The sequence below is a fragment of the Rhinopithecus bieti genome, unplaced genomic scaffold (genome assembly GCF_001698545.2).
Source record: "Rhinopithecus bieti isolate Rb0 unplaced genomic scaffold, ASM169854v2 scaffold_35538, whole genome shotgun sequence".
Classification (NCBI taxonomy): Eukaryota; Metazoa; Chordata; class Mammalia; order Primates; family Cercopithecidae; genus Rhinopithecus; species Rhinopithecus bieti.
The window spans coordinates 2,910,996-2,920,784 of record NW_016815913.1 but is presented as its reverse complement, the minus strand read 5'-3'; positions in this window follow the sequence as shown (position 1 = coordinate 2,920,784).

The following is a 9,789-nucleotide window of genomic DNA, read 5'->3' as shown; positions in this document are numbered from 1 at the left end:
ATTATATAATTTTTTATTTTTGTTCTATAAACATAGTGAATTATATTAATTTTTTAATATTAAATCGGTATCTAATTCCGGGGAAAACCTACACTTGTTCATGACGTAATATTCCTTTTGTGTTTTGCTGAATTCAATTTAGTAGCATTTTCTAGAGGATAATTGTGTCTTTGTTCGTAAAGTTTACAGGTCAGTAACATCTCTTTCTTACGATGTTCTTGTTAGGTTTTGGTAGCAGGGTTATTCTGGCAACATAAAACAAGTTGAGAAGTGAGTATGAACGTAAACACTAAGGTGATTTTGACAGAGCATCATATTGGACATCTAGCTCAATTTGATTTTGCGCTTTAATGGTTACATTGAATATCTTAATATTCTGTGGTATATATACACAATGTAATACTATTCACCCATAAAAATAAAAAAATCATGTCTTTTGCAGCAACAAGCATTGGAGTTCATTCCATTGGAGTGAAACTCATTATCTTAAGTGAAATAAGCCAGATACAGAAAGACAAATATTCCACGTTTTCACTCATAGGTGAGTTTCTACAAAGGTGTACACATGGACATAGAGAATGGAATGATAGATACTGGAGACTCAGAAGGGTGGGAGGGGTGGCTGATGAGAAATTACTTAATGTGTACAATGTAATGGAGACCCTAAATCCCTGACTTGACCAATACATATGTAACAAAATTGCCCTCATACTCCGTAACTTTATATAAACAATAGAAAAAGAATATCCCAATTTTCAAAAGTATGTTAAGATTGTTTTGTGTTAGGGAATGAAGACTTTATAGTTAGAAAGTAATATGTTTTCTAATAAAAATATACTTGAAATCTGTCTGAAACATGATGATTTACCTAAAAGCATGCCATGGATTGCCTTTTAATATGCAAGCCCTAGTATGTAAGCTTTCTGAAAAGAATAATATTTGATTGATAGGAGGATAGACAATGAGAGGATTTGATGACACAGGAGATCGTGGACTTCGCTACTGTGAACCCAGGACCCATCCCAGTGTACTTGCCATTCCAGCATCTGCACTACCAAGTAGATCAGGAGCTAGCATTTTAGGTTCCCTAATTCACATTGTCTTGTGGCAAATGTATATCTAGACCTTTTTTGATCCACAATGGATATTTAGGAGCCTGGAAATAAATTCAGAGTATTTATTAAGGGGTAAATAAATAGGAGATATATAAAACTATAATATATATATATAAATATTCTTCTGAAAAAAAATATATATGTACACATATATATCAGAAGTGCAGACAGTGTAGAAGCAAGCCAATTTGAATTTTTGAATGAAGACAGCATAGTGAGATTCTGTATCACTTAATGATGGAAAATGTTTCATTCTTCTTTACTGCACTCTGAATAAATCATACATAATTCATGAATAGGACCAGTATTTGAAGTTTTCAAAAACTGAAAAGGGGAACAAGAGAAATGATCATGTAATTTAATCATTTATATTCAATATTTTAATTATTTTATTCATAAAATAGATCATATTTGAACACCTGCTATGAGCCAGTTTCTGTGCTGGTATTTTTAAAACACACACACATATACAAACAGAAACAAAAACAAAATTCCATTTTAGGTTTCTGTGAAGGAAGCTCTTGAGCAAACTTGTTATGTATCATTTCTACATTCATAATAGGATCCAATAAAAGAGCTTTATAAGAGATAAGGGTGGACACAACTATAAAGGTTTGATGTGGAGGCATATGTCCACAAGCTTTAATCACTTTATAATTACACTAAAATATAGGACTTTTATTAACTATTCAATTTAATATAATTGTATTTTATATAGTACAAACTTAAAAATATATATACATACAGTTTGCAGTCTTTCAGATCATACACAAACAAAAGTTAAACACCTGTTTGTAGCATTGTGCTAGGCAGTGGAGTGAAAACTATGACATATTAAATAAAAATTTCTAGCGTTAAAACACTAAAGATTCAAAAAATACACATTGAACATACACTAGAATACGACTCCTTAAGTGATGTACTAGTTGTCATAGTTTGATAATATAAAGTATCTCACACCTTTTCCCTCTTCCTGAATTTTCTTTGTTCTTTTCTATTCACATTTACCTGTGTATTTGTTTCCATGAATCAGATTGAGACAGGTGACTGTCACTCTGAAAAGAGTTCTAGTACTTTCTATCAGAAGTTACTACCTTGAGATACAGCATTTCAAAACAATATAAATGTGAGAAAATAGATCTTTTCATTCTTGCACTTATATTCTCTTTTCTTTCTATTCTCTATTCCCAGCCTTAAAATGTGCTCAGATCATTTTAGTTCTTAAAATTACTTTCTTCTTAGGAAAACGAAGAGTGTTCTTTAAAAAATCTCCAGAACATGCTGGCACTTGCTTTCCCCTTACAATTTCTTCCACTTACTGCCCCAAATCTTTAGAATACTGTATATTGAATGCTTCATTTTTCTACCCTCATTCATTCATTGACACGTGTGAATTTTGTTCCAGCCATTTTGTTGAAACTCTTCTCTTGAAGTACAATGATCTGTTTTATTTATGACATCAGTAACAAGTGACAGAAATCATACTCACCCTGTAGAAAGTAGATTAAAAGGAAAAAAATGAAAGAAAGAGATCAGGAAAGAAGGAAAGAGAGAGAAAGAAAAAGAAGGAGAGAGAGAGAGAGAGAGAAAGCTAGCCAGTTGCAAAACTGAAGAGTAGATTGGGATTAAAATGTATTCTCACATGATCTTCCTTCATGCTGTGGCAGAGTGTCTCCTAACATATTACAATTTCCTTGCAACTTTCAAATAGAAGAGAATAAAAAACTATCATTCCTGATAGCTACTGCAATAATATGCAGTATATATGGGTCAACTCAGATTGTGTACTTGTTTCTGAATAAATCACTGTGGACAGGGTCACAACTTTAGGACTGAAGACCGAGATGAAGTAAGTCCTTCTTTAATCACATGAACTGATCAGAATTACTGTAGAATGTGGGAGCTGTAGGTCACCAAAGAAGCCAATTTATAATGGAAAATTTGATGTCTCATATTCCTAAGAGCCAAGCTAATAGCTTCCTCATAGCCTCATCTCCTATCTCTGTCCAATATTCACACCATTGGCCTAATTTACCTTTTCCTAAACATCTTCCTATTGTTTTCTGTGAGAAACTGATTTTTAGGGTTGTTGCTGTCTTGACTGCTCCATTTTCTAAGAGTTTTTCCTTATATGTTCTATATATTGTTTTGACCTATGTTTTCTCTCTTGTTTCTTTTACCTTTTTTTTTTGTTTTTTTGAGATGGAGTCTCTCTTTGTCACCCAGGATAGAGTGCAGTGGTGCAATCTCGGCAACTTCTGCTTCCAGGGTTCAAGCGATCCCCCTGCCTCAGTCTCCCTATTAACTGGGATTACAGGCACCCGCCACAACTCCCATCTAATTTCTGTAGTTTTAGTAGAGATGGGGTTTCACCATGTTGGTCAGGCTGGTCTGAAACTCGTGACTTCAAGTGATCTGCCCGTCTTGGCCTCCCAAAGTGCTAGGATTACAGGCATAAGCCACTGCACCAGGTCTTTTGTCTCTTTATCTAGTCCCAGCTATTCAGGAGGCTGAGGCAGGAGAATCGCTTGAACCTCAGAGGTGGAGGCTGCAGTGAGCCGAGATTGCATGACTGCACTCTAGCTTGGGTGACAGAGTGAGACTCCATCTCAAAAATAAATAAATAAATAAAGATCTTATCTACCCCACATTTCTGTTATCAACTCAATGCAACTTCACTGGCAAATTTTAGCATGTCTTTATTTACCAAGAGCTAGACCTCTTCACTTAAAATTCTAGTAGGCTCTTCAAACCTAGAATGACTAAAGGAAAATTCAGCGTCTTACTCCCCTAATGTCTGCCTGTCTCCTCTCGTTTTCTTATTTCATTGAGTAACATTTCCTAACACTCAGTAAGAAATTTTCAAGCCATTTTAGGAATGTTCCTCCTTTATTTTGTAGGCATTAGCATTCACTTCCACATCTGGTACAGCGGAGAAAGATTAATTTTATCTGGGAAAGATATATGAGCTTTGTCATAGAATAATAAATAGTTCTTAAAACATACGAAAGTCAAATGTGACAAGCAGACTGGGTAGGTACAAGATATTCTAAGAAAACTAATCAGCATGAATAAAGATGTTGAATTATTTGTTATGTTAAAAAAATCACTTCATGTGACAGGCATAGGCTGCATGTGGTTGAGGAGACTTGCAGGTAATAATTTCTCTCTGTTTTGTTTTCTGAGAAAGTCTTATGTCTTCTTCATTTCACTGAATTTTAGATGGCTGAATTGTATAGAATTCTAGATTGTTGGTCTTTTTCAACACTTAAAAAAATTTTAATACAATATTCTTTTGTGAAAAATAAACAGGGTTTGTCTGTTTATTTTACAGCTGGGCAACTAGTCTATGTTGCCCAGGCTAGTCTTGAACTGCTGGACTCAAGCAATCTTCCTGCCTCGGCCTTCCAAAGTGCTGAGATTACATGTGTGGGCTACCATGCCTGGCCAATTTTAACACTTTCAGTATTTCACTCCATTTTCTTCCAACTTCTCAGATCCCTTTTGTTCTTGAAATGGCTTTGTTGGTATGGTTTCTAAGGAGAAGTTGGTAGTAATTCTTATCTTGTTCTTCCACAGGTGAAGTATTTTTTGCCCTTTGGTTTCTTTCAAGATTTTACCTTGCCTTTGGCTTTCTGCAGTTTAAATATGATATCTGTGTGTGTGTTGTTTTTAATTTGTTTTGTGTTTATCCAGATTGCTGTTTTCTGAGTTTCTTAGACCTGTGGTTTGATGTCTGTCATTAATGTTGGAAAATTCATGGCCATCATTACTTCAAGTATTTTCACTGCTTGATGTTCTCTTTCTTCTTCTGGTATCCTGGTATTCCAATTACTTATCTGGTATACCTTTTGAAATAGTCCCACATATCTTTGATGATCAGGTTTTCCTTTTGGTTTTCATTATTTTTCCTCCTTCTTTGCATTTTGGCATGGAAAGTTTCTATTGATCTGTCTTCAACTTTATGGATTCTTTCATCTGTGTGGAATCATGAGGCCCATGAAAAACATTTCTTGTATCTGTTATAATGTTTTTTATTTTGGCCATTTCTTTTTTGTATTATTTTGTTTGCTTGCTTTTTAGAGTTTCCATCTCTTTGCTTATTTTACCCATCTGTTCTTATAGGTTGTCTACTTTCTCTACTATATTTCTTAACATATTAATCGTAGTTATTTTACATTGTCTGTTTGAGAATTCCAGTATCCGTGCTATGTCTGAGTCTGGGTGTGATTTTTGTTTGTTTGTTTCTTCAGCTTGTGTTTTGTGTTGCCAAAAAAATACATGTCTTGTATTTTTTTGTGAAACAGTGGATATGTGGTGTTGAATATTAAGAATTGAGATAAACAGGTCTTTTAGTGTGAGGATTTATCTTATTCTTGCTAAGAGTTGGCTGTTCGTTTTTCATGTTTGCTGTAAATAGGTACTGTAATGTGACTGTAATTGCCGTAGATTTCAAATTCCTCTGTTCTTGTTTTTGTCTTCTATCCTAACTTTGGGCTTCCCTAAGCACTCCTTCTCAGAGAGAGTCTCTCATACAGTTCTTTCAGCTATTATCCACTGTTATTATACTGGATCCCTGGTGGCCTGGTCGTAAGATGTGGGGAATAGAAATAATCTGTAATCTTACAATCAAATATAAGTCTTTTAATGGGTCTTTTTGTCAGGGCCAACCAAACCCTGTGATGTTTATAAGTGTTTCTCTGGTGGTATAGGTGTTTCCGGCTGCAGTGCTCCTAACGTATTTCCTTGAAACCCTGACCCTAGACTGTGTCTCTCACTTAGGTGAGACAGAAAAGCTAGAAGGAGGTGGAATGTGATGATTTTTTTTTTCCTCCAGTTAGAACAGGGTCTGGCAAAGTGTTTTCCCCTTGAGAGTAAGTGTTTGTTATGAAGTAGGCGCTGGGAGTGTATATAACAATGATTATACTTCTCCTCCCCTTGCCCGAGATAATCATGGATTTTGTATCAGTTATTCGTCATGAAATTTTGATTCCTAGAAGTAAAGCCTATAAAATTATAGGAGACCCCTAAGAATGTGTCCTCCAGAAGTTTCTCACGCTCAAGCTAGTCTATACCCAGTCTCCAGCAATTCATCTAAATTACCACTTAAGGAACTCTAGCAGTTTATTGTGCCAGCAGCTTCTGCTCTAGTAGGCATTATGTATAATTCTCTGGATGTGTTTGTCCTTCTTAAATTTTGGTGGAGCAATTTGTCCTACAATTTCGGTTCTCTGATGGGTCAAAAAAGATGGTTGATTTTAAGCTTGTCCAGCCTTTTCTTGTTACATGGATGGGAATTGTGCTTTCAAGCCTTTTTTATGTAGAAGATGAAACTGGAAGTCAGCAATTTAATTTGACATTTTGATGATCAAGGCCAAGAGAAACACTTTCTAACTCCTTTGCACCATTTGTGTACCTATAATACATTATTAACAGAGGACCTGTCTTAGATCTCCTATGCATAGAGTAGTAGTTGACCTATGTTTTAGTGATTTATATGTGCTGTATTTTTTCTTTTAGATACTTTCTAAGAAAATGAAACTAAGGGAAAATTTATCACAGGATGCTCATAAAAGGATAAATGAAAAGTGTTTTTAGGAGATATTTCCTAAATCTACACGATTTATAAAATAAACCTACATAATAAATTACTACTAAGTTGATACCATTTCTGTAGAATTAATATAATCTGAGTATTGCTTTCTATAAATCCTAATACCATATAAAAAGAAAATACCAGAAACTTAGGGTGGGTGCATGTGCATCAGAATCACCTACAGATCTTGTTGATTCCAGAGTGGATTCTCAGCCCAAGTTCCCAGAGATTCTGACTTAGTAAATTGGGATAAACTAGAGAATCTGCTGCTTTATTTGAGAAGCTCTCTATATGAATATAATACAGGTGACCCACTCTTTAAGAAATTGTACCTTAGAGAAAGGGATTCCTATATGTTTCTGTCGGTTGTCTCATTTGGGTTGTAGACATATGTTGGATTAGGGCTAATTCATACTTGAGTTTTATAACAGGAATGTGAATTTCCAATACTCTATGCTGTTGGTTACATAACCATATACTTTTGAGACAAGAAATATGGAAGGCAGAGCAGTGCTCTTGTGGTGAACATTGCGGAGCCTGAATGTGTGAGCAATTGGAGGATCCTCCCCCTTCTGCAAGGAGGTGGATCAAAAGAAGGCTTGATATAGTCAGGGCACATTTTTTCCCTTTAACATTTCCCTTGTATTTGTGAACTCATTTAAAATATCCAATATCTGCACTATCTTATGTGTTTCCTAAGATAAATGACTTTGTCCTGAAACATCATAAGGGTAAATGTTACTTTTGTCTTTAACATAAATTGCTTTGCTTGAGGGCTGAATAAAATAAAAAAAGAAATGAAAATGTAGGCATTGGAGGGAATTCATTATCATAAATTCAGTTCTCATAAACAATTGATGTTACAAAACTTGAGCTAATGGAGGAAAGCCTCTTTTTTATGGGGAATGGATTTTACATTGAAATTGTAGGAGGCAGTATGTTTTCGTGGGAAAAAAGGCATGGGCTCTAGAGTTACGCACTCACACATATAAATCTTGGCTCTGATAATTAAGGCATTAGCTGCTTAGTGTTTTGTGTCTTAATGTCTTTGTGCTTCATTTTGTCATTTTTACATAGAAATGTACTTTACAGGGCACTGTGAGGATTAGTATTTTTATTAACAAAGAAGGAAAGAAAGATGGGAAAAGAGATAGACACTGGGGGAGAGAGAGAAAGGCTTTATTCTCCATCATCCATTTCCGTGTTTCCTTTAAATTGTGTATGGTGATCTTTGGGACTAGGCATGAAAGGAAAATATTTAAAAAAATAAAAAATAAATAGTATGCTGACCTTTTCTATTTTATTTAAAAGCAAAATATAATCTTTAAAACATAATTTAGATATTGTCAAAATGAAGTATAGTATTAGGTTGGTGCAAAAGTAATTGCAATTTGCCATCATTTTAATGACAAAACTGAGATTACTTTTGCACCAGCCTAATAGTATCTCATGGAAAACATCAATAACTATGCAAGATTTATAAAACAATTCTCCATATCATACAAGAGCCAATGAGTCCTATTTCTTTAGGAAAAAAAAAAAGTACTAGTAGTAAACCTCTACAATTGAAGTCAGAATACTGGACTTCCTTTTAGAGATGAACGTCTTAAATTGCAAGCTGACATTCCTATGAGTGGTATTACCTTGAGGAGATCTTCTGTGTTGATGAGGATTCCTGTGCTTTAATTGTTTGGTTGTATGACAAACCTATAAGAAGTGAACAATAATTTAAAGTTAAGAAATCTTCTNTTACTTTTGCACCAGCCTAATAGTATCTCATGGAAAACATCAATAACTATGCAAGATTTATAAAACAATTCTCCATATCATACAAGAGCCAATGAGTCCTATTTCTTTAGGAAAAAAAAAAAGTACTAGTAGTAAACCTCTACAATTGAAGTCAGAATACTGGACTTCCTTTTTAGAGATGAACGTCTTAAATTGCAAGCTGACATTCCTATGAGTGGTATTACCTTGAGGAGATCTTCTGTGTTGATGAGGATTCCTGTGCTTTAATTGTTTGGTTGTATGACAAACCTATAAGAAGTGAACAATAATTTAAAGTTAAGAAATCTTCTACCTTATTTTGACATTATTTTCCGGATTTTATATATGAGATAACTAAAACTCAGAGAAATTTAATGACTCATCAGAACTTCAGAGGAGATGACAAAAACTAGCTTTTTTTTTTTTTTTTTTTTTCCCCACAGTGCTTAGGCATGTGAAGCAGCAGCATGGTATCATATAAAAAGCACTGTTTTAGAACCAGACAGTACTAATGAAAAATTTCAGTTCCTTCATTTCTTAGCTCTGAAGTCTTATACAAGTTAGACTCCTTGAATCTCAATTTCCTCACCTTTAAAATAGTAATAAAAGCATACCTAGCTTGTGTCTTTTTGCAAAGGTTGAAAGTAATTTACATTAATTATCTGACATGTAGAGAGTGTTTAATAACTTGTAGCTGTACTCATCAGAGTCAAAGAAGCTACATGTAAAATCAGATTAAATGTCTTCCTGGTTGGCTGGAAGGATGGCTCATTGCCTTAGCAAGAATTTGCTTTCAAATGAGAGTATTTAGTCAAACTTGCTTCAGAAAAAATTAAAGCTATCTAAAAGATGCTGAGATGTCTTCTGGATCATGATGTTTCCAGCAGGACAGAATTTTTACTGCTTTATTGCCTAGGAGTGTGCTTGGTATATTTAAATAATGCTCAATAATTATTGTTAACTAAATAAATATGGGTCTTCAATAGTATTTTTTTCAACCTGTTTTCACTATCCTCCTCCTAAGGAGTGATGTTAGATGTTCTTTCCTAGTTATCTCCCTCCTTATGAAACTAAATACTGATAAATATGATTTTTTTCAGGTAGGCTTGAGCCTTGGGGTGCCAAAATTATTGCAAAATTTAAGATTTTATTGCCGTCTCCCTTCTAAGAACCAATTGTTCCCTTGGAAGTGATATTACCACCGTTGAGAATTCATGGGCTAGAGGGACTAAAATAAGAAACAAAAGAGCACTCACTTCCTCTACCCTCTCTCTCAATATCCTTTAATTCCTAGTTTTCTCTAAACAACTA